The 26701-nt window shown below is 38.4% G+C and overlaps 1 protein-coding gene across 3 annotated transcripts in view; it reads right to left on the bottom strand.

Annotated features, from left to right (window-relative positions):
* LOC124262918 (thymosin beta-like) overlaps positions 1 to 26701 on the bottom strand; it is a 63804-nt gene that overhangs the window by 28874 nt on the left and 8229 nt on the right. The window contains exon 1 of one of the 3 annotated variants that reach the window (XM_046697521.1): positions 12800 to 13112. The exons of 1 other annotated variant lie outside the window; for it this stretch is intronic. The gene's annotated coding sequence lies outside the window, so the exon portion shown is untranslated. Of the gene's footprint in view, positions 1 to 209; positions 332 to 12799; positions 13113 to 26701 lie in introns of those variants that run through there. One more of the 3 variants, XM_046697520.1, reaches the window with a different exon arrangement.

Raw genomic sequence — 26701 nt, 5'->3', positions numbered from 1 at the left:
TAACACTTTTAATGACTGCAATGTTGACAAATTGTTACAAACAATACTGATGTTAACTAAAACCTTGACTAATAAAAAAACCAAAACAAATAAAATAGATCCTGGAAAAAATAGGAAATGAATCCTAATATATAAACTTTTAAGTTTTGAATTTATCAATGATTTGATTCCATAACAATCATGGCATGAGATAAAAATAACCAGCCTACCGAACTGTCCCTCCGTGTGTGAGCGTGTGACTCCGTGTGACACTGAGCGATGTAGAGTCAGACCTGATCTACAACAGGGATGTGAATCTCTCTACCTTTAACCTGCTATCTCCATAACAATGTCTGATTATGTCATCCCCGGTGAGTCAGGAAACATTTACACAAGGAAACCGGATTATGATAGGTCTACATGTAATACTCACACCATTACTCAATGTGTGCTAGAAAGTTTGTCAGATGTTCACATATTTGGGAGATTTATATTTTTTGTTGCTTTAAATAGACTCATTTAATTATAATCCTCTTAACATACTTTGAAATGCAGTTTGCCCAGTTCTGTTTCAGATCCAAGCATTTGGCCTTCCCAACAGGGCTCCATGTCTGCATGTATAAGGCAGGTAAATTCACTATGCAATTCTTCCCTATGGCGTCACAGATTCCTTGCATCACTGGTTCAAAGCTAAGATTCCCCCGATCACGTTTGTAGGTCTGTTAGCGCCATGCCTGTGTTAGCGCCATGCCTGTGTTTGTGCATTTCACCAAGTGGTAAAGGTCTAAGATCTGAGTGAAAAATTACAGTGAAGCCCCGATTTTCAGAATAGCAAACACTTTGACATCAAGGCTACTCCACCACCCTCTAAGATCTGAATTACTCCAGGTTTTCCTCTGAACGAACATGCTGTGACGCAACTGATACAGTGAAGCCCCGTTAGTCCGGACTCCGATAATCCGGATGTCTCGCCTCCCGGGCGATTTCAGCTTGTTACCAATCTATGCCTATATAATTTGCCTCGATAATCCGGAAATTCGGTTTCCGGAACCGGACGGTAAGTAGCTGTCACCAATCAGTAAAATAAACAGTAAATTGCTTCACAGTCCGGACGCTGTAAGTCGTGTTCACGAACCGTAACAACACCTCCCGGCGATGTTTACTTAATTAACTGGCCAACTGGGTTGTTGTTTTAATTAGACATTAAAAGCTCCCGACTGAAGATACTGTACATTTACACTTTGATTGACACCACAATACAAAGGCGTGGATGACAAGTGAGCTGTTTTGTGATTGGTTAATGTACTTTGACAGACAGATGCGGTCACATGGACTTAAAGTGATTTTGCTTTACGACAATGCTGCAAGTCACAAGTGTGCTTCGCTAACTTTGAGAAATGTGACCAAATACCACGTCTCATATTCAACCGATGGATGCAGGAATAATTCGGACATTCAAGGCATACTACAATAGATCGCTTGTTAGACATTACCTCACCTGTGCTGAGGAAGGACGGATCAGACACGCCGGATCAACATGCGGATGTCACTCGGTAAAATTATTGATGTGATGAATTGCTTTACATTAAATGCTTATTTGTTTTATCCAGATTCGTGTCGCTTTTTGTAATAGTTAGGGAAGCAACTTGGGTCTTGATTCAGTAGTCCGACTATTCGCAACCGGACGAATTTACTGAGAAACGCAACCGTCCGGATTAACGAGGCTTCACTGTATATGTCAAAGCTGCAGAAAAGGGTTTTGTTTACTGTAAATCATGAAATTAATGCGAAAAATGCATCTGTATTCTTCTCGCATTATTATAATGACGCATTTCAGTCTGACCATGTCTACTTTTGAGAACTTATTAAAAGACAGAAAACATAAATCTGTTCACACTACAATTTCACCAATACAGGTTACTTCCTCATTACTGGTAACTCAAACCACATGTAATTATCACTGGTTACCATCACTGGTCATTGTTTAAAGTCACTCAAGCACATCAGCCAGACAGGACATTTTTCAGCCAATTGTTTGTTGTACCTTGGTAGATGACTTATGTCTTTCAAGTCGGATTACATTTATACATGTTGTCATAAGACAAGTAGTAGTAATAAGCAATCATATGATCAAACATGGCAGCGTAATCAAAACATCGTCAGCTCATTTCCATTCATTGCTTAACAAGCTCAATTCAGGTTATTTGGTAAATAACAAGTGTGAAAAGAAAAAGAACACCACCAAAGATTCAGGGTGTCACATTTTATCATCAACACAGATTCCTGAGCTCGCATTTTAGACTAGACCCTTGCACTCGCATTAAATTTGTGACGCATTAATTTCGTGATTTACAGTATTTGTAGTTTAAACCCACACTCAGCAATATTCCAGATATGGCGGCGGTCTTGAAATAACCGAGTCTGGACGAGGCAAACCAGTGATCAACATCAAGAGCATTGAGTTGGAATACAATGTTGTCGAGTTGTACTGAGTTGGGATACGATAACGTGTCAACCAAGTCAGTGAGCCTGATCACTCAATCTTGTTAGGCACCTCTTGCCAAAGATGAATTCTAACCCGCATCTTCACGGGTAGAGAGAAAAGTGATGTAGGTTCAGAGGAACTATTATACCATGGTCACTGGACCAATGGGCATCCATAGTGTACTTTCATAGGGAGTCCACAATTAGAGTGTGTGTGTGTGTGTGTGTGTGTGTGTGTGTGTGTGTGTGTGAGTGAGTGAGTGAGTGAGTGAGTGAGTGAGATGACATGTAGTGATGAGTCATGTAGGAATGAGTCAGGTCCGGAGTGAGTGAGTGAGGTAGTGAGTGATTTGGCAGTGATTGAGAGAGAATGGTTTTGTAACAACATGACAGAAAGATCACTGAGACAAGGCTTCTTACACTTTAAATGATAAAAAGAAATTCCATGATTCTGTCAGATAATATCTAACTAATTTCATGAAACAACATACAATTGTACTTTCAAAATGATCATATTATGACCCTTCAACAATATGTTACATCAAATACTACCTACCACAGAGGACCACCAACCACAGCATGTCATTTGTTTGTATGTTTAGTCCAGGATGTATACAAGCCTGTAAATAATTTCGGACCAGACATTCCAGTGACTGATAGCAATATAAACAGGGATGGAAATTATCCAAGATGTCTACCTGCCCGAGTAGTGATAACATTTAGCAATATCCCCAAACATTTCAAACTGCCCTACTTGCCCTCAGGATGGATAAACATTACCCAAACTGGTCATGCTTGCATGCTATGCTAATTTCATCCCTGGATCAACACCGCCGTCTTGGATGACGACAACACACTATCAGCCATGTCACATAGTTTCACACCCAATCACCATGTTTGTATCTCAGGAGCACAAGCTGAGGGGGATGGAGGTTCCTATTGTATGAAATCAGACCTGGGAGACATTTCATGCTATTCTTGTATTCCCAAACGATCTATTCTGCTTCCGACATTTTACTGAACATGCACATTTTGGATTCCAAGGAAGATCAAGGGCTCCAGGTGTGCCAGTCATACAAAATCATGTGGTCATAACGTGTGCTTTGGCGTCATGCCATTCCATAAACTATTGCTTGCTTTCATTTGAAGTTATACTGCCACACATAATGGGAAGAGCCTGGCATACATCAAGCCTGAACCAGAAAAACCAGTGATTGATATTATGAACAGCAGTGAGGAATGATGACTCACTATCAGCCAAGTCATAACATGTGCTTTGGCTTCATGCCATTCCATGAACTATTGGATCTGAATTTATACTGTCACACACAACAATCCTCCAGTTCTATGATAGAAGCCTGGCAAAAATCAAGTCTGAACCAGACAAGCAAGTGATTGATATAACAACAACAATCAGGAACGATGCTTATCGACCAAGTCACTGAGCATAAGACCCGTGAAGGTCCGGGTTAGAATATTGATCTTCAGTAACCCATGCTTGTCGGAACTGGCGACTAACGGATCGGGTGGTCAGGCTCGCTGACTTGGTTGACATGTCATCGGTTCCCAACTGCACAGATCGATGCTCATGCTGTTGATCACTGGATTGTCTGGTCCAGACTCGATTATTTACAGACCACTGCCATATAGCTGGAATATTGCTGAGTGCGGCATAAAACTAAACTTACTCACTCAGTCACTGAGCATAAAAGCTGAACCTAAACACCACATGTGTGAAGCAGAGGTTCTGATCCACAATTCAGTATTATATATTTTGTTGTGAATCAATTACCAACAGGCTTCTGTTCTAAAGCTAGAATATTGCTGAGCATGGCATAAAATAGTCACTGCATATATACTGGAGACAACTGGATGTATGTATGGTGTCATATTGAAGTAAGAACATCTACATCAAATGGCTGTTGTACTCAGCAACAAATTCTCAATGAAGTGAGAGTATTTTTTCAGAAATACAAAATACTATTTAAATGCCTCTTTTTAAGATAAAATCTACATTGATGAAGTATTTCAAAGCTCAACCATGTCAATAATGGAGGTGACAGTCATCCATTTTACTTTCTTATTACCCATTTCTTATCCCTTCATCAGCCAGCACAGCACAGCACAGGGGACACCAAAATGAACACCCTGATTCGACGGACAAGCAAATGAACAGCCCCGTCCACCAAATAAAACTACATGAACACGACTACCAAAGAAAAACGCAGAAAAGTCTACATTAATCGTGGAAATAGCAACATAATCATATTACGCTACTGGAACAGTAAAAACGGCAACGAAAGACTATGAAACTGCAACATTTTTATATCAGCGAACTTTGACCTCTACTGCGCATGCGTTAAGATCCGAGTTTCTTTAATATTACCAAGCAGCCGTGAATCGCCTGGCGTAGAAAAAGTATTGAATATGTCTAAATTATTGCTGTCAATCATTTCATACGAATGGAAAGTAACCTTAAAAAGTGTGCACACAAGTATGATTATGATAAATGCCAAATAACACAACAGAAATACTTTAAAAAGCTTGTAACTTTTGTCTAAGCTGGAAAATGTAAACATGCAGTGTAGTCTTCCTCTTCCATGTAGCATACGCGCAAAATCGAAGTGGCAGGCTCTTCATTTTTTATCCAGTTTTAGCGATTTAAAGTTGCCGTTTTTACTGTTTCAGTAGCATGGTATTATATTTATGTTGCTATTTCCACAATTAATGTGGACTTTTCAGCATTTTTCTGCACAGTGGGAAAGTTTTCTTTGGTAGGCCTGATGAAGCCATGTTTGGAATCAAGCCAACACATACACACAATGACACTTCTACCACACACAACATATATTGTTCATAATAGACGAGGTTTAGACACATTTCATGTCAACAGAATACTCAGATCAGTGTTTCTCCACCATCAAGTGATCAGCTTACAGGAAACACCCCTTATTTATTACAGTAGCCTTGAACAATTACAAGGTCAGAGGTCCATGGGATGTGTTGATTTGATGAGATGATATAATCTTGTCTCCTTCACAAGGCTAGGGGTGGTATCAAAGTTCACATTAATAATACACTGTGTACATTAAATTACTGTTCATATACATACAAACATGCATTGAGAAAATAATGGTATTTATAAATCTATACTTCCTATGTGACGGTACACAAGACAATCATTGTGTTTCAATAATCTTGTTTGAATTTCAACCTTTCAGCCATTCAAAGCAGGAAAGATTTTAATGGCATATTTAGTTACTAATGCTATCTCACCTCATTGAATATCAAAGATAACATGTCATAGATTACATGGGTCTGGACTTTACCGTGTTTAAAGCTTTCCAATTCTATATATTGCACCTAAGTACTTTAATGGTAAAGGACATGAATATACTACATTAAAAAATTGACCACAAAGTTTTATGGTGGAAAAAGTAGGAAGAAGATGATAAATCTTTAAACAAACACAGAAATCATTTCCATCCATGTCCATATGTCAGAACACAAGCATGGATACTGAATCATTCCCATCTGGAGATTCAAACTGAGACTGTCCACTCTGCCAACTAACACAAGACCATCAGGGTTACTGCATCATTTCCATCCACTGGTCCATATGTCAGAACACAAGCATGTATATGGAGACGTTGCTGAGATTCAAACTAAGACTATCCGCTCTGTAAGCTAATACTGGACCATCTGGGCTTCCTGTATGATCACTAATTTACAATGACATACTAGACAGTTTGGTACAGAAGTTACCATCGATCATGTACAGAACTATCATGGGAAACCAACAATCTACATAAGATACCAGGACACAGTTATCTAGCAGGGTTTTACATACCGTAGATGACCGACTATAAGTCGGAAATTTGATACCAGAAAAAAGAGCTAAAAATCAGACCCGACTAATAATTGAGTTCATTAATCTACCCCAACAATTCCAGAGGTCAGGTGAGTGAATCTGCCAGCCCAGCGAACTCAACTGGCGATGTTTACACCAGAAGCAGGAAGCATATACGTACTGACAACGTTTCCAGAGGTAAATGACATCATGGGTCAAATAAAACATAAAATATAAAAAATTTTTGTTTGTCTTTTGTAAAATATATTTCATAATATAAACCTTAAATTAAATTTAATCAGATATTTTGATCACAACTATTTACTTACTTTGTTATCGATCGATAAATTTGGGCCACGTGACACGACTTGAAAGAAAGTTTCACGTAAAGTAAACTTCTTTGTATTCTGTGGGAGTTTTGTGTGATGGTTTTGAAAAATACTGTTAATAATTTAATAAATACTACAGATAATATTAATCAAGAAATTACATCGAAGTCAAATATCTGTGTCACTCGATCAGTCTCGGTTGTACAGTAGCGTTCGCTCAATGCATCCCACACAATGCGTGTCCCAACTGAACAGTTTTTTATACAAAAATATCATTTTGAAGCACATTTACAAAAATATTTACACATCATAATTTCCACATCAAACATATTTAGTAACATTTATATGATGTGTTTTCAATGATAGTTGGTCTTTACACATACGCTCACTTTTTAAACAAAGTCAAAAAACAGTTCACACAAACACAACCTTTCTTGGTTATGTAAGGCTTCTGTTGATTGGCCTTTCATTTTATCATTAGCCAATCAGAAATCTGCTCTCAAAATAAACAAGTTTCAGGTATTGAACATGCTTGAACATGCTTTTACAAAATAACAAACACGTGGTTACGTTCGTCATGTTACAGTGTTGAACTGTCACGACGTTGATCTACCCAATACCGATACATACAGGGAAAGGGGTCGACTTATATTTGAGTTACATGGTTTTGGCAAGAATTTAGAGGGTTGAGAAAGGAGCCCGACTTATAGTCAGATCCGACTTATAGTCGGTTATATACGGTAGCTCTTTGAAACTTGGAGTCCTGGGGACTCAGGGCATATTTTTTTGAGAGTCCATTTCCAAAATTGGGGGTCCATCAAATAAATGATCATGGACGCGTCCCATTTGATAATGATTATGTTATAATATGTGTTACTTTCAATGTCATTAGAATAATGATTGTAAACAGAATATTTATATTTTAATATGGGATATCATTTCAAACTCAGAAAGTTCATTCCCAGAAAAATATTATATTGCGTCAACAAGGACGCACTGGATTTTAGTTTGGGGGTACTTCATCAAATTTCTGCATCCAATACGCAGGAATCACACGTCCCGTGAAACCCTGATCTAGGTTTCAAAATATAAAGTTCCCTTGACAGACAAACTGGGGCAAACAAATTATGTTGTTCAAAATTGATTTTCATAAAAATATATAATGCTAATTCTAAAACTAAGCATTAACACCTCCCTACAGGTCTTAGACCGCCTCCGTGGTGTAGTGGTTAGAGCGTCCGCCCGGAAAGTGGAAGGTCGCGGGTTCGATCCCTGGTCGCATCATACCAAAAGACGTTAAAATATGGTACTTGTTGGTCTCTGTCTGGCGCTTGGCATTAATGGGTACAAGAAGGACTGGTCGCTCGGAGTCAGTATAATGTGTCTGAGTGGGGTATTCATGCTTCACTGCGGCATGGTATCTCAGTGGGCTAGCACTATAACACCAGCTTCAGTCTGGGCTAGTACAAGCAGCCGCACATGCACATGCACATGCACATACACATACACACGCATGCACATCGTCATATGAGCGAAATATTCTCAAGTACGACGTAATACCCAATTTCACCTCACCTCACCCTACAGGTCTTTAGTATAAAGGAACGAGTAGTTACCCTACAAAGCTGTTGTAGGAATATCAATCCAAGAACTAATACTGACATCTGTCTCAGACTTTAAGCTGAATATCTGCCAAAGAGCTGGGTGTTGTTTACAAAGTGATAAAGGTGACCATCATAAGTCGATGTTAAAAAACGGGAGTGACAATCACCTAAGTGCTAAGACTGTGGAATGGGGCCATAGCCTAGACAAAACATTCAACCACTGAGAACAAACCTGGGACTCAGACCAAGAGATCACACTAACCATTCACCTACAGAGCAGAAGAAGTGAGTGAGTTTAGTTTTACGCCACTTTTAGCAATATTCCAGCAATATCACAGCAGGGGACACCAGAAATGGAATTCATACATTGTATCCATGTGGGGAATCGAACCTGGGTCTTCAGCGTGACGAGCAAACGCTTTAACCACTAGGCTACCCCACCGCCCCAGTTCACAACAAAAACATGGCAATATTTGCATCCGCTTCATCATGTGTCAGTACAAACTATTTGTGTTAGATTCAGGCAGTGTGGAATGTAACTATGTAATTGTAAATAACCTGTATCTGACTTCACAGTGGAATGTGGGCCATGAGATCGGACCACAGCATGTATCGCTATGTTAGTTAGTGTGACAGAATTACCAATGATCAAATGTCTTGTCGACCTTGACTGGAATTTGCAGAAAGTGTTGACAGATATTCTAGGTCAAGTATTGTCTCCTACTGCTGTGTGGAACTGCCTGCAAGGAAGAAAAATGTCAAGCTGCCTGTGATCCATCTCACAGGGAAGGACATGATGAGGACAATGTGGCTGCTTGTGTTTAGGGAACTATTTTAAGTTCATCAAGTCAGTACCGTAATAATAAACCTCATGGTCTCTGATTCAGCAAACACAATAAAAATCTGTATTTCTTCATGAAATATTTCCATTTCTACCACATGTGTGCCGAAGTGTTGAGCACATGGGATTGAGTACAAGTTCTCCAACTCAGGACATCTTTTTCCATCACAGTGAATTACTTTTAGCTTGATATCGTGTAAGAATATGCATCAAAACGTTACACTGTGCAATAACAATGTTCATCAGGTGAACTTAGGTGAATTTTAATTGAGTTCACCTGATGAAAGGACCTGGAATGGTCCCGAAACGTTGTGAGGTAAATCAAAAAGAAGTTTAATCCATAAAAATATCTTGGCCATCTACAAACAACTTCTAAATGCCACTAAAAGACATCAATAGAAATGTTGTTGTTATCCATAGTCACATGCTTCAGTATCTCAAACATTTTAAAAAGGGAGTAACTATCATACATGCTTTCATCATCCTCCAAACGTTTCATCCATCAAACATTTTAAAAAGGGAGTAACTATCATACATGCTTTTATCATCCTCCAAACGTTTCATCCATCAAACATTTTCATAGAAATTAGTGTTATTGTATGGACTCCTAATTGCTGAGTTTACTCAACCAAACAATTTTAATAGACTTAAGACGCTTAAATTACAGACTGATGTGTTTATTTATTGTTATTGCTCCATTCGGAAATATTCCAGTTTTTGTGGTGCAGTTGGAATGTAATCTAGTCTGGACATCCAGAGGTCAACAAACATAAGCACTGACCCAATTAAATGGTAACAATGACGTACAGTCAACTAAGTGAATGACACTGCTTGTCGTGAACTGATGCAAGATTGTTGATGCAATGCTAATTCATAATGAATCACCTACCAACTCCCTGCCCAACTGATGCTGAAGGGTTTTTTGTTGGCGCAGGTGCTACAGATACGTACCCTAACCAAAGTGAAAATACTGAAAGGTACCTGGTACCCTAAATGTCGGACGAGTCCATATGCCTCTATCTAAAACCAAAACTGTACGTAGTTGTTCCTGTTTGCCTGATTGTGAGTGGTATATTGTGCATTGCAAAATATTTGTTACTGTGTATGCTTGTTTCTTACATACAGTGTGCGAAATAGTTTCCTAATTTTGCCAGCCAATCAGGCTAGCTATGCTTGAAAGTTACTAGCCCACAAAATAATTCACTAGTCCCAAATTTGAATGTAGACACAGGTTTCATCATTAAGCTGCTAACATGATGAACATTTTCATCAGGCCATAATTTGCATGATTTAAAAGTGTATTATAACTTTACAAGTTGGAGAGAGTGATATATTTACAAAATGACCTTACTGGCCCGACTGATTTTACTAGCCACAGGCTAGTGGGCCAGTAACTATTTCGCACACTGCTTACATAACACAATCAAATACATCTAATACAACAGTATGACAGTTCCATCAAGAAAACGACACAATGCAGAAGGGACTCATCCTAGGCTACGTTTGTATATTATGCTTTTGGCTAGGGTACTTTTCTGTAGTACCCTGTGTCGATGACACCCTCAGCTCAACTGATCCTTAATTGGTGCAACTAACTTTCTTGCCGTATGTCTGAAAACAAAGGAGCACCTCTTAACTTTTTACCAAGGTTGTGACAAAGAATTAGGACTTCTATGCTTGATTACAAATGACTCATATCTTACACAAAACATATTTGACCCAAGTTGAGGGAATGGAAATTATTTTGTTGGCTATATCACTAAGGGTGTGTCCTGGAACATGTTTTCTCTCTGAGGTACGCTTTGTGTTCCTGTCAGAGTGACAATCTGTGGCCCACTTTCAGCCACTTGTAGACTGCATCGTGAATGTCGATCTAGTCTGTCTCACAGTCCGTGAACCACATTATTTTCCCTAATGCCTTGCCCTCCCTGCAATGCTAGATTTCCCCAGGTTCAGAATCTCCCAACTCCTGTGGCTCCTTTTCAATTTATATGGGTATATTTGTTACTATCAAAATTATATATATTCAGGCACTAAGCATTAGTCTAATGTAGATCCTGTAACAGCCAGGCGCATGCTACCAGTGTGTCATCCGGTCATCGTCTGGCAGGAACTGCAGCTGCATGTCCAATTTAGAAAGTGAGTGAGCTGGGTTTAAAACCACTCTGAACAGTATTTCATGTACATTGTCTCATGTGGTAGGAAAGCCTGATATACTGAGAGAAAACAAATAAAGGATCACAGGAAAATTTAAACGTTCCTTTTATATTTTCCAGTTTTCATCACCAGCTTTGAATAGCGCTGTGGCGATGAAAACTGGAAAATGATAAAGGAACGCTTCAATTTTTCTGTGATCCCTTATTTATTTCTCGCAGTATATGACGCAGGTCTTGACGTATACTGTTTTGACAAAATCCATAAGCGCATGTATGGCACTGACAAACCTGGAAACTTCTACCTGTGATCGTTTCTGGCAAGTGCAACAAACCCAATTTCAGGAACCTCAAACAAATGGGTGAGCAAGTGAGTGAGTATGGTTTTATGCTGCTTTTAGCAATATACCAGCAATATCACGGCAGGGGACACCAGAAATGGGCTTCACACATTGTACCCATGTGGGGATTCAAACCCGGGTCTTCAGTGTGACGAGGAATGCTTTAACCACTAGGCTACCCACCCCCCAAACAAATGGACCACTTGTGACCATACAACATGTCCAAATCCTGAGTCGACTAATAGCCTGTGGGTATAATAACACAAAAATCTATCATCAAGGAAACGGAAGGCAAATTCAGAGTAGGAGGCTTAAAAATATTATTTAGCACAAACTTTCACATTATAACAATTTGACCTCAATAACAATCTTCAACCACATAGACCACAAAACAATATTCAATGATATACCCACAGAAATTACATATATAAATTCTTATCAGTCTTAAATCCACACAAAAACTCACATCTTACAAATTCAAATTTACAAAAGAAATATTTCATTCACACGTTCCAGTCCAATGCACATATTTACCTGAACTACATAGCACTCATTACCCAATACAAACAGCCAATCAATACCTTGTGACAATGAGTTGTGCATGAGGCATGCTATATAGCAGTTATACACAGATGTGCGTATAAGGCTATATCGGCTCTTTCTATCAGTCAAATGTCAAAGGACTATTTACACAGCCTTGACGGCAGGAAATCCAAGATATTACTGCCTAATAGTAACACTCAATAAAAAAAAAAAATAGAAAAAAATTAACACAGTGCTTCAGTGTCTAAAGTGTGTGCAAACAAATAGGCAAATAGTATTTTTTGCAAATGTTTAAATTTAAACCACAGAATTTTTTTTACACGTATTGTGTAAGTGGGTGGAGATGCTGCAATATTCTTATGCAAATAAGATTTGTTAAATTAATTTAACCAAAGGCTAAAAATAGGCAACGAGCAAATAACATTAAAGCTGTCTTTCCGTCAACTGTAAATTAAAACATGGGCACTAAACCCGCGTAATCAAAACCATAATGCATTATGGAAAGTGTTCTCCTAATGCATTATTTGAACATTACAATATTGCAAATTATTAACTGACACATATTGTTTAATTATTAATAACACTGCCATATCAACACTCTATTAGTATGCAAGCATCCATCTAAATGCAAAACAAGTAATTACTTTGAAACAATGCCATGAAAACTAAACTTACTAGCAGCCAGTGGGAGAATAGCTTTACAAAGTCCAGGGTTATGTCCAGTCAGTCAGGTGTGACGTTTTTATCCCATGCACAATGTCCCCGAAACAAGATGCTTGAACTACCTGTGCAGGTATGCAGTTAACGAGCTTCACGTTGTTTTCACCTGCTGTGACTCTGGTATGGAGGGCACTGGTCAATGGTCAATCTGTGCGCTAGGCAACTTCCCAAAACTGTCTTGTCCCCAGATTGGTGAGTCAAGCCAGGAAGATTTGCGCAGGTTAAGCTCTAACTAAGCCTCACATCGGCTTTGTCGGACAACAGCACAAGCGTGTGAACCATATTTAGGTTTGTTGTAACCGTCCATTTATAGACTTTGTCGGTGAGGAGCGTGTAGATGTAAACATTCCTTATAAGGAAATACCAACATGGCGTTTGGGATACTGGATGTGGAGTCACTGTATAAAGGACTGAAAGTCGTGAAAGCTTGAGTTACAACTGTTGAAGTTATTTCTCATGTATTCTACTAGGCTCAGGAAGTACTTGTACCAAGATCTACTGATTGGCAGTATTAACTCTGCCCATTCTTGGAAACACCATATAAGGACATCTACTAGAGACATACACAGCTATGTGTGAGCATTAAATCCCAGGTACCATGGCCGTGACAAGCTAACTGGTGCTGATCTATACCAGAAATGTATGTCAAATTGGACCTAATTAAACTAGCCTTGACTTGGAATCAATAAGTTGAATGGAAACTGAATATTTAATTACAATAATGGCTGGCATCTGAGAAGAATTAATACCTTGAATGCAGTGCCACAGTAACAAAATAATCACTCCAAGAAAACAGTGAACATGAGAAACTGAATGTACATGTACACTTATTTATTTATTAAACAGTGCCATTTGCAAAGCGAAACAATGTATTATAACATCATTATTAATTATTTGGCTTAAACAGAGCCATGTTCAGCATGTGTTGACATAGTTTTGACAGTTAATGGAAGTTAGAAAGTGGAAATTAATATGTTATAAATCAATAAAACAATTTAGTGGAAGTTAAATTTGAACCAAAGAGACATTTATACTAAAATATAACACTTGTACCTGAATCTACATGGGAAATAGTTTTCTTAGCTCAATATTGCAATTTGCATAAAAAAAATTAACGCCACACAAAGGCGGCTTGTGTAAGTGAGTGATTAGGAGAAGAGATGAGCAGAGTGGAATCAAAGGGAGTGAGTTAGTGCAGCAATATACCAGCAAATTCACTGCTGTATATAACAATCAGGGCCAAACTAGTGGCCAATATCATGAGCAACCCTCGACACCATCAACAGTACATAACTGACTGAGTTTAGTTTTAGCAATATCCCAGCAATATCACGGCGGGGGACACCAGAAATGGGCTTAACACATTGTGCCCATGTGGGGAATCGAACCCGGGTCTTCGGCGTGACGAGCGGACGCTTTAACCACTAGGCTACCCCACCGCCCTCCAGTACATAACCAACCATGTAGCACACTATCGTTTTTTGTGTACTTGACCCCAGACATCTCTGCTCTGCTATCAACAGGGACGCACAGAAGATTATGTTCTGCTATCTGTACGGGACTGACTTTTTGATACCTGTATCATATACATCTGGACACTGCCACTACAGTGAGTGAGTTTAGTTTTACTCCACAATATTCCAACTATATGGCGGCTGTCTGTAAACAATCCAGTCTGGACCAGACAACCCAGTGATCAACAGTATGAGCATCGATCTACGCAATTGGGATATGATGACATGTGTCAACCAAGTCAGCGAGCCTGACCACCCGATCCTGTTAGTCGCCTCTTACGAAAATCATGGGTTGCTGAAGATCAATTCTGAGCCGGATCTTCGCGGGTCCTGCCACTATATATAATGACTGTCTGCAGGTGTTTGTCTCCACCAGCTCAGAGGCTGATATACTGCATGTCCAACTAATATCGGGATGAAATCCCCAACTAGTGTCAAATGTATTATGAAACATTACAGCTGTTTAGAGTTGGCTTGTATTTCACAGATCAATACAGGTTGAGGCTTTAATGCGTTGTTCTAATTCTTGTGTTGAATGAAGTGTTAAAAATACAGTAGAAAGTAAGAAAATATTATTTCCAAACATCTCAATTTAGAAGGAAGAATTGTTTCCTAAAGTGCCTGATAAGGGCATTTGGGGTGAAATCCTAGATGTATCCCTGATCTGTATTCGTAGCAAATGCATCGCTTGTGTATTGATTATCAGCTCTTTCCCGGACATGAAACTAAACTTGACAGTGCGTTAGGGCAGTAGGTGCGGCAGTACTTACAGTAAGTGTTTCATACACTGGTCTGTCTCACAGTCCCTGAACCACATAATTACCCTCTCCACCCAGCCTTTTTTGCAATGTGAAAGCCCTAAATGAAGTAAGTCTAGATTTATTCAAGTTCAGAATCCTCCATCTCACTGGGGCGACTTTTCAGTTCAAATGGGATTATTTGTTTCCAGAACAATATGTATCCTAGAGACTGAGTGTAGTCTACTAGATATACCACAACAGCTTGTGTTGAGTAGTATCCTGTCAGGTGCAACAACCTGCATTACCAACTCTGCCCTATTAAACACACTAATATGTTGTAGTGAGTTTAGTTTTACGCCTCTTTTAGAAATATTCCAACAATATCACAGAAATGGCCTTTACACATTGTACTCATGTGGGGAATTGAACCTAGGTTTTCGGCGTGATGAGTGAACGCTTCAACCACCAGGCTACCCCACCGCTACACATGTTGTAGTGAGTTTAGTTTTACGCCGCTTTTAGAAATATTCCAACAATATCACAGAAATGGCCTTCACACATTGTACTCATGTGGGGAATTGAACCTAGGTTTTCGGCGTGATGAGTGAACGCTTCAACCACCAGGCTACCCCACCGACACACATGTTGTATCATAGGCGGATCCAGGCGGGGGTTCAGGGGTGCCCTTTCTGAACTGCGCAACCCTCTTTTCTCAAAAAGCTGTATCCGCCCCTCTGTATCACTAGGATCACACAACATTTCCTCCCGGAGACAGGGACAGATTAAATTTCATGAGGAAAAAGTACAATCTAAATTTAAAATTTTGGTACAAACATCTTCAGTAGACTACATTAACTCTTTCAACACCAGTCAACCAGAGGCATTTACTGCCATGACACCGAGTTCCCAGAGACTCTGAGGTCATAGATGAAGCCTATGTTTATGAAGGAAATTATAAGCTTGCAAAACGTTATTGCTACTACATCCCATACACCATTTAAAAGATCTAATCCTAATGTTGATAAATATGAAGTTTATTTTTATAATATTATTCAAATAATACAACTACAACTTAAATAAAATTATTTTGAATGAAAAATGCAAGCTTACATTTATAACGCCCAGATAAACCCATTTAAAGAAGCAAAACTAAGGTGATTTTTTCCATTTGTGACATGTCATAACATGCCCGTGCCTTTTCTTTTATATTTTCACTTTTACGTAATCAGAAAATTATTATAAAAAGATTTCTTAAATAATATGTATGGTCAGCCTATTTCCCGATATCTGTGGCTTTCCGGGCCGGTAACATGACATAACAACGGAAAATACCTCCGCTTTCGGCTTCAAGATGAATAACATGGGAGGCTAATCGCTTTGATGCCGGGTATCGCTCAAAGCTCTGAACATCAACAACATCACTGAACCCTTCGCGAGAGTATTTTCACAGTTGTAAGAAGTTTATTTTATTGGATAAAAATTGGTTTCTAATGACGCTTTTTTCGCTACAGTCTGCTATAAGGGTCGGTGGATTGTCAAAATCAGACACGCGGACCTAAGGCAGCCTATCATATTACTGCAATGGATATACCGTGAAACTAAATTTTTTAGATTTAGACGAAAAGTTTTGGGTAAAATAATGCTATTCTGAACAAATTAAGCAAGAAATCGCCACATATCGTAAATTATGGACTTATTGGATCGTCGCTAGGTTATGACCTGTGACAAAAGTGCTTCATGCATATATTTTCGTGATTAAACATCGTGGTCCGAATTGAAGATTGAGGCGGCGTAGAGTCGAGATGTCACTTGTCAGTGATTTGACTTGCATTACATGATCGCACAAAAAAGATGGAAAAAGTAATTTTATATGTACGCTTGACAACTTTTATGAATGCTGTTGTTGATTTTATTCATTAGTTTATTCTATTTATTTAATCATTTCCTCGAAATCATCGTTATTTTGCTCTTTGACAATGTTATTGTGGACCCGGCTCAGAAGCATGTGTCCGATGAATCGTTGTTTTCAATTACATTGGGAAAAATAGTTTATAATTTTAATTCTGCATATAATATATGATCAATTGAAATTTAATAAGTGTTTCCAGACATTGTGAAATGTGATGGATTTAATATATGATAAGAGACCATTAAGTTTAGTTCATTACAATGGTAGTTTGTTAAGTGCACTAAAACTGTCAGGACCAAATTAAATGTTGAAATAATAGCTTTCAATTCCGTCTTGACACAACACATCACATTCATCAAAGTGCATGTTTAAACAATCAGGATCTTGGCAATCATAACACTGAATCCTAATTTCATTTCATCAATAGCTACAAACCATATGTTTACACAAGCTGAAAAAACTATAAACCATATGTTTACACAAGCTGAAAAAACTTTTTAAAGGTGCATTTTTCTTTCTTTTTTTCAACCACCTATTCAAGCTTTGAGAGAAACTAACTTACAAGAATAAAGATTTTAACAAATAATTGTTTTTTTAGAGACATGTAAGCAATTGTTTAGGTACTTTATTTCAAAATATGCCAATAACATCGCAATTTCAGCGAGTAAAACGAGTAAGCAAACATAAATTATCCTGTAAATCATCATAAGCAAGATGGATAATAAACACATAATTTTACAGGTAGCAAATATCAAGGTAAAAAGTGATGCTTCTTTGGAAATTATGGGAACAAATGAGAGAAAGCACAGGTTTGAAATCTTAATATTTTGCTTTGGATGGACTCTGCAAATATTCTGATTTATCACAGCAATATTTGATCACATGATTTTATGTGATACATTATGAAATGTTATCCCCAGCAGGGCAGGGTGACCTTTGAGATTAACTTTTGCAATGGGTAATGGATCTGGGGCTACAATCTAAAACAAACACAAACTTAAGAAGATCTATTTATTCTGTGCAACAGGATTAATTATATCACGTCCCTTGGAAAACAGGCCATCATTGTTCAGTGATTAACTTTGTTATAAATAGATAAACCAATAGGAATCCATGCTTACGTGTTCCGAAAACACTTGTGGTTGTAACATGTATATGTTTGTGTGTTGTGTAACGCTGCACTGATCAATGATTCAATATATAAAATGACATTCTGTAAATAATCTTGCCTGGACCAGACAATAAACCAGCAGATCTGATATTTGAAAGTATTAAAAGATACTGGTCTCAGAGCAACCAAATTGAATTTGGTTGTCAGTCAGTGACTTGGCTGATATTGCATGAGAGTATCTGTGCAATGTGGGATGTCCTTAATAACAGCAACCACATGTTTGTCATGACTTAGTTATTTACAAACCTCTAAAATATATGTGTAATTAACTGACAAGGATATAAAACACAAAGTTATTGTACTGTACTGCTCGTATAAAGGAGACAAAAGTTCAGGCACTTTCCGGCACTTTCCAGAACTTTCCTGTGATCATAGGGGTCAAGTCCAAGGTCATCAACAAGGGCTGGTATTGTTGTAGGCATCAAGTTCTCATTGTCCCCCAGGAGTTGAAAGAGGATGACAGGAATGTGGACATTATTCTTGATGTGAAACATTAAGATGGCCGGTAGCTATTGCTGATCCACTGTAGGGGAGGATATATCAAACCCTGTAGGGCAACTTGAAGGGCTCTGTGGAGACCATTTTCAGTGTCAGTCCAGGCCTTATTATTTGTGTCTATGGAAATAAGCTAAGCTGTTGTACTGGATTCATCAGAGAAAAAATTGAGTCTGAAGGCTGTTGATATAAAGTGTTGAATGAAGCTTTCTAATGAGCCTCAAGCTCGATCTAATTAAAGAAGGATTAGGGTCAGAAACATGGGCCGCCATATAAAGTTTTATTGAAGACTTTGAAATAGCACTTTGTCTGCTTACACAAACTTTATTACTTTTAACTATGAAAAGTTATTGGTTACCTAACTGCACACAACAAAGTCTTTCACAGATCAGAGTGAAATTGGGCACCAGAACATAGCAGAGACTCACTTTAATTCAGTCAATGACAGGTTTGAAGTATGGCACAGTTGTTATCTGTGCACCACAATTATTGGACAACGTTGAAGTGGGGTGACAAAAAAACCAGCACTAACATCCTGCCGTGCATGTGACGCTGGGTAGGTCGTTAAACAGAGGTATGGATAAGCCTGCTCGGAGTAAATCTGGTTGAGGGGGATGATTCTGTTTTTCTGTGTTTAAATAGATTTTGAAACATGCTGCTCATTATGAAGCCCAATCTGATGACGCACCTGCATGAGGATGGGAAGAGTAAACTTAACTCATGGCTTGTTTGGAATAGGAGATATTTCAGGCTCATCAAAAGTCAGCGAGTATGGTTTTACACCAGTTCTGCAATACTCCTTGCATAATACCCATGTTGGCAATTGAAGTGAGGCCTTTACCACCTATACTAAACAGGCACTCTAGTCACTGTGGGACTTTCAAACAATCCAACTTTGTTTGGTCAGCATTCATGATCAAGTAGTTATAACTGTTTTACAAAAACATTCCATCAAAATTATTGAAGCAGAAACAGAAATGAGCAGACGACATAACCTTGTGGGATGTGAACCCAAGCTTTTAGCATGATGAGCATATGTTATAACCACTAGTCTACTGTACTGTCCTTCATTAACAACTACACAAGCTATTACGCTAAGATTTTCAAACAGTTCCATCGTAGTTAACTTAATGCATTTTTCTGCATTATATGTTACTAAGCACTGCTTCAGATCGATTGTTTTCTACAAGACTACCTCATTCTTTCCCAAATGTCTTAAAGATATTTTTCATCATTGATAATGATATAGAGACGTGTCTCAATTTAATTTCCAAAATAATGAAAATGACCTTTTAAAACTTGTGTAGTAATAAGCTGCATATTGTGGTTTGTTGACAGAATTAATACCCAAGGACGCTACCATGTGTTTAGTCACCGTTCAAACTACTTCTTATAACGGAAGTCTTTATATGGTGCCCTTAAGCATGCATACATTTGTACAAGGATGTATAAACACTGAATATTTCCTAATACTTATGAAACTACTTTTTCAAGTGTGACCGGATATTTTCTCGCTCAGTGTCTCAAAACCAATCAGTGTTTATTTAACCAATCGCTGTGCTATTGCACCCATGTGCAGCAGTCAGTTTGATTTGAACTCTTAGGAATTCAATTTGAAACCAAATGTGTTTGTCAAATATTTCAAATGTTAAAATTCCCAGGTAAACACGAATGTTTTCCACTTGTTCAAATACCCAGGTTACTGACAATTATCGAGTTCTTTCCTTCAGCGTGTAGACAAACAGCTGTCACAGGTCAATGAGGCCAGTTTGGAATACAGTCATATCATTAACATAAATATGTCATCAACTGCTTGAAAATCAAACTGGGAAGACTGGAGAATATATACGTAGAAATCCACAAATACATAGACCGAATGCAGACTAATGGATATATAAACGGCAGCTTTGGCCACAGCTCCATGTGATGCAGGGATAATCTTTACAGTTCAAATACCTGTCAACAAAGGACGATACATACCATTTATTGAATATAATGCAAAGTAATTCAAATTCAGCTTAATTCAGTACTTCAGCCGCATCTGATTGTATGCCAAGCAAGCCCACTGATTCCAGTAATATTGTGTTTTCTTGAAAGCTGACAGTCCAAAAATACTGAAATTAATGCTAACACTATTTCTGACAAGAAAATTTGGCTTTCCTACATCCTAGGTAAACCATAAATATAACAATCATGTGGTTTGTCACATACTATCAGCATTATGAACATGAGTCATCTCGAAACCTAGAAATGACAACAAACATCTGTTCACTGAGAAAGTCATCAATACGCTTAACAGACCCGCATATCAGACTTCAAAACCTATTGACATATGTCAACCAATCCACAACACTTTTACTTCCTTGTCGAAGTGCTATGACTATTCTACCCAAAATTCATACAGATATCTTTGGCAATACAAGATTATGTGTGCATTGATTCTCAAAAAGCATCATGCTTATAGCACTATAATATAAAGAATCTTTCCAAAATGTTGTCACATACAAATGTCTGTGAACAATATGACAAAACCACAAAAGGCAATTGAGTGAGTGAGTTTAGTTTTACGCCGCACTCAGCAATATTCCAGCTATATGGCGGCGGTCTGTAAATAATCAAGTCTGGACAAGACAATCCAGTGATCAACAGCATGAGCATCGATATGCGCAATTGGGAACCGATGATATGTGTCAACCAAGTCAGCGAACCTGACCATCCGATCCTGTTAGTCGCCTCTTACAAGCGACAAACATGGGTTACTGAAGATCAATTCTAACCCGGACCTTCACGGGTCAAAAGGCAATTGAGACATGAATACCATGAACTATAATACTACCTGCTACAGGGAAGCCTCCGAAGTCAGGGCATTTAAACATTTTTCAATTATCGATCAATTGATAAACTTTTTCCATCAAGACTTTATCAATGCCTTTTAGAAAAGTCAATTTTGACTGGCAAGAAACTTTTACATCTGTTTAGATTACCATGATTGCTATCGTTTAAATCAACAATGAGAAGGCAGAAAATGAAATCAAAATGGACAATCCTAGTATATATTCATGAAACTGATTCAATCAAATCTACCAACATAATTTTTATCTATACATATTGTTATTTTCTTCCTTCCTGCCTTCAGGTTCCGAGGATAAAAATCTGTAAAATAAGAAATAAAATTGGTCTGGCCTTACTACGATACACTGATCTCCTGTACTGTAGACTGCCAGACTTATAAAAATGACACTATTTTAGGAAGAGTACAACCTTTCAATTTCATAACGTAATGGGACCTTAACCCGATCAGATTTGTTGAACTGTGACACCTGACTGGATGTATCAGACCAAGCTAGTTAAAAATGAATGAGTCTATTATCCAGGAGTAGCCCAACAACTGTTCAAATGTCAAGGTCGTTGGATTGATAGCTTCAAAATGTCAACATGCTCTTGTCCAACAAGTAATAAACGTTCAATTACAAAGTCCCTTGATCTTTTTGGTGTCTAGCCATACAGAGGTTCCACAAAACACAATACTTAGAATGTTATGCAGTTAGGGGAAATTTTGTTAATTGAGCAGAAATCAATTGCTTTATATTGTGTAACATTCCATGCTATCCACCTGATCGTATAAACATGGCTGACTGACCTCATAAATCAACAACGAAATGTGTGCCAAGGTCCTCGACAGAGATCAATTATGGCTGAAAAATAGAAATACTCTCTCTTGCTCCAATTGTTGCCCAATTTGTTCAAAGATATTTTCCGTTGATTAACAGATATAGCTTTGCAATAAAACTGAGGTCAAGTTAAAGGGGGTTCATCATTGTGTTAAAGATTGTAGCACTTATAAAGCAACATACAGCTGAGGGCATGAGCATGTGTCTCCAGGTACTTGTCCTGATTCATCCAACTGAGTTGGTTCGTTGCTTGTTGTTTAACGCAGCACTCAGCAATATTCCAGCTACATGGCGGCAATCTGTAAATAATCCAGTCTGGACCAGACAATCCAGTGATCAACATCATGAGCATCGATTTATGCAATTGGGATTCAATGACATGTGTCAACCAAGTCAGCGAGCTTGACCACCCGATCCCGTTAGTTGCCAACTGAGATATCATCCTGCATTAATTATGGTACAATGTGCAAGAACGAATAACAATGTTTCATAGTTCGAAACAGTCTTGTGTTGCATCCTGATAGGGATTTTCTGACCGGTCTTCAATGAGGATGTGAAATTGAGCAGACCTATCAGACCTAGGGAGTGAATGAGTTTAGTCTTATGCTGCTTTTAGCAATATCCCAGTGGGGGACACCAGAAATGGGCTTCACACATTGTACCCATGTATGGATTTGAACCCAGGTCTTCGGCGTGATGAGTACACACTTTAACCACTAGGCTACCCCCACCGCCCCAGGATGTGAAATAGTTTGACCGCAGTTTGATCATGGACCTGTTTCAAAGACCAAGAGACAGGACACTTAAACAATTTCCCCAAAACTATTCAGAATAATATGACCATAATAGCATAATAGGAAATGCTTCTTATATCTCATTATCTGTCCCTTTCAAGTTATTTGTAAACTGTATCATTCCAGGATGAACACCCTGACTGTTTGTGATGTGACAGCAAACCACATATTTGGCCAGAAATGACAGTGCTATACACTAAGATGGTGACCAAATCTCTATCATGATGTATCAAATGTTGAGTTTCCTGTCCATTCTGAACACAAGAATGTGACAACACTGCATGAATTCTCTATACAGCGTTGCATCCCTTGGGCATGACTGTGACCCACGGTATGATCATGGATTTGAATCCAATTCTGATCAGTATATTTCTACAGTGAAGTGCCAAAAGTATTGAAACAATTACATTTGCAGACACTAAATTGACTTTGTTTACTGAAAACAAATCACTCGATGTTACAAATCATTAGACATTGGGACGTGATGTTTTGACAGAATATATTTTGGGATGTAGTTTATCATGTGACACTGCGCTTTGATGACGTCACATGCTGTGTTTATTGCAACCTCAGCCACTAGCCTGAAATCTGTGTCTAGTAACATTCTGTTTGGTCTAGTATGCTAAATCAATAAAAATATCAAGATGACAATGACAACACTAAATTCTACCAAGATTATGCAAAGAGCAATGTTCCGGCCAGTAAGAACCAAAGTGTTTGGCGTGGGGTTGCAGCTTTTTTATCATTTCCATGACAATTCTTGGACATTCACCACAATAGCTGAGGAAGTGCTCTCCATGGCTTCAGTTGCTAACTCAAGGCATTCTTTCCACCAACCTACATACTCTGAGCAGACGTAGTCTGTCATACAGACCCTGAAGCAAATATATCCAAGAAAGCCCACGCAAGTCTAGAAAATGTGGCAAGTCTAGATTTCCACAGCTTCAGGGTCTGTACCAATCTGCTGAATTCACAAGCGAGCACAGCGCTTGTAATTATCAGTTGATCTCTAGCTGAAAATGGAGAAAGTCACAGGGCTCTTTTTCATTATATTTTATTTTTGTTCACTATGAGCTTTTCTCCCTGTAAAATATCATTTCAGAGACTAGTTGTTAGTCTATGAGCAGACGCTACATCCACAAGACCACGGAGACTAACTACTGAGGACCCATTCTTCTACTGAATTCCAATGTTTTATTAAGAATAGTTATGATACAACAAGCTACCAATGTGTCAGGAGCTGGTATGGTTTCAGTAAACCGTTTATATCAAGTTCCCATAACTGTTTGTTTTCATGGCCAACTATGATGAACAACAAGACTAACTGACTGACTGTTTGGTTTTACGCCGCCAAGCAATATTCCAGCAACATCACGGGGGACACCAGAAATGGGCTTCACACATTGTGCCCATGTGTGGGGAATCAACCCGGTCTTTGGCGTAACGCTTTAACCATTAGGCTACCCACTTTGAACAACAAGAAGCTCAGGATGTAAAATGTAAAAGCTGAAAACTGATATTTTCCTGTAGATATGAGATGTTGACTTCTTTGGGTCTTAACATAATATATTTACACAATGGATAACTGAATGGCAATTCTTGTATCCTGTTTCCATGTGGCATGTTTCCGTGTGGGTGTGTAGGAAATAAAAAGGTCTCCACAAAGAGGGTGACAGGGAGTCATAGGTATTCTCCACAGGCGGGGTGACAGAATTAAAGGAGGTCTCCACTCATGCGTGACATGGATTTAAAGGAGGTCTCCACAGGCTGGGTGACAGAATTAAAGGAGGTCTCCACACATCAGAGACATGGATTTAAAGGAGGTCTCCAATGACTGGGTGACAGAATTAATGGAGGTCTCCACACATCAGTGACATGGATTTAAAGGAGGTCTCCAATGACTGGGTGACAGAATTAAAGGTCTCTCCAGATCAGTGACAGGGATTTAAAGGAGGTCTCCACAGATCAGTGAAATGGATTTAAAATTCTCCATGACAACCTGAGTATGGGGAACTTGCATTTCAGTTAAATAGAGAAAAGAGAAAAACGAAGACAGTATTCTGTACAACCAAACCTAATCCGAGGTACAGTATACAAGAAAGTAAACCAACTAAATGATTTCAGCAACACACAATCACATACGGTCATGGAAAAAAGAGTATTTTGTGTTGTCACCTTTAAGACAAAAGTTGACACACACTAGTCTCGGATATCACTGTTCTTTAGATAGAGCACACAAATCTATTGAGAGACATTAGAGTGAGTTCCTTTAGAAAACAGTTCAAGTGAGCTCCGTTTAGTTGACCATTTTGTCTCTTTGCTGAGGGGGGGTCACCGGGCAGTGATAATAATCACTTATCAACCCTTGACCAGTTGAGCTTGTTTGCATTGTCCCACACCTTTGTGAAGGCCTTGTAACGTGAACCTTAAGAGGCTGTAAATTGTGAAGTAAGGAATTCACTTCCTTCCCCTTGTCTGGTGAGATCTCATCATCTGGAGTATGGAATGTACCTCAAGGTCAACCACTAGCTCTATACATCAGCAAAACTCAACAGATGACCATATTCTGAAATATATCCTGTTAAATAAAATGTCCTTTTGAATCACCTAAAGACATGTTGGGCTATTGCAAAATATAGACATGTCAGCGAATTTAAAAATATTGCAGATAGGTAAGTCATATTTTCAGTGTTCCGTTTCTATTTTCGTTTTTGTTGCTGTTGTTTGTCCCTTAATTTATTGTTTCACATTGCTCACAAAAGTAAAAATAATAATGAAGGCACTAATTAGTGCTGGTATTTGCATACAACCTGCGATACAATACATCACGATACTAACATTTTAGTCACGACGATATATTGCCAAAGTATTGTGCACTGAAGCTGCGATGTGATACGATACGAACCCCGATACAAAGAGTGGCAATACGATACGTATCACGATACTAAAATCTATAATTCTAACACCAACTATAAACCACCTTAAGATCAAAACAAAACCAATTTTAAAGTATTTCGTCAAAATCCACAAGCGTTGTTCAATGTTCATTCGGAAATATGATGATTAAGGTTATACACAGACTTTTTGAATGTTGATAACATGCGAGCGCTGTCTGACACAGTTCTTGACGCAAGAATTTCTGAGAAAACGCAAGTCTTTTTTCTTGACAGATATTATCATTTTTATTACTCTGATGGACAGAAATTTGCACTCGCAAGTAAAAGGATGTCTTCTAATACCAATAATGACTAGTTCATCCTAAGTGAAAGTCAACAAAAGCAGCAGAAAATACACACAACACAGGAGTGGCTATCTACAAAGGTAGCTAAACGTGTGAAACCAGTTTGGGGATATTTTAGGATAAGGAGCTCCAAAATAGGGTCAATTCAGAAACTGGAAACAAATGTGTTGAAGAAGGAAGGTTTATTAATATATTCCAGTCACCCTGTGTCAGCTTCATATGTAACTGCTGTGTAAGAGGGAAGAAAACCTGAAGTGACTCATCTCGTAGATGAGCAGACATCTTGGACAAATTGACAACAGACCAAGTAATGGAGAATGAA

Source organism: Haliotis rubra, unplaced genomic scaffold, assembly GCF_003918875.1.
Source record: "Haliotis rubra isolate DU_JTF1 unplaced genomic scaffold, ASM391887v1 Scf86, whole genome shotgun sequence".
Taxonomy (NCBI): domain Eukaryota; kingdom Metazoa; phylum Mollusca; class Gastropoda; order Lepetellida; family Haliotidae; genus Haliotis; species Haliotis rubra.
Note: the sequence above shows the minus strand (reverse complement) of the source record. Positions and strands in the feature narration are given on the sequence as shown.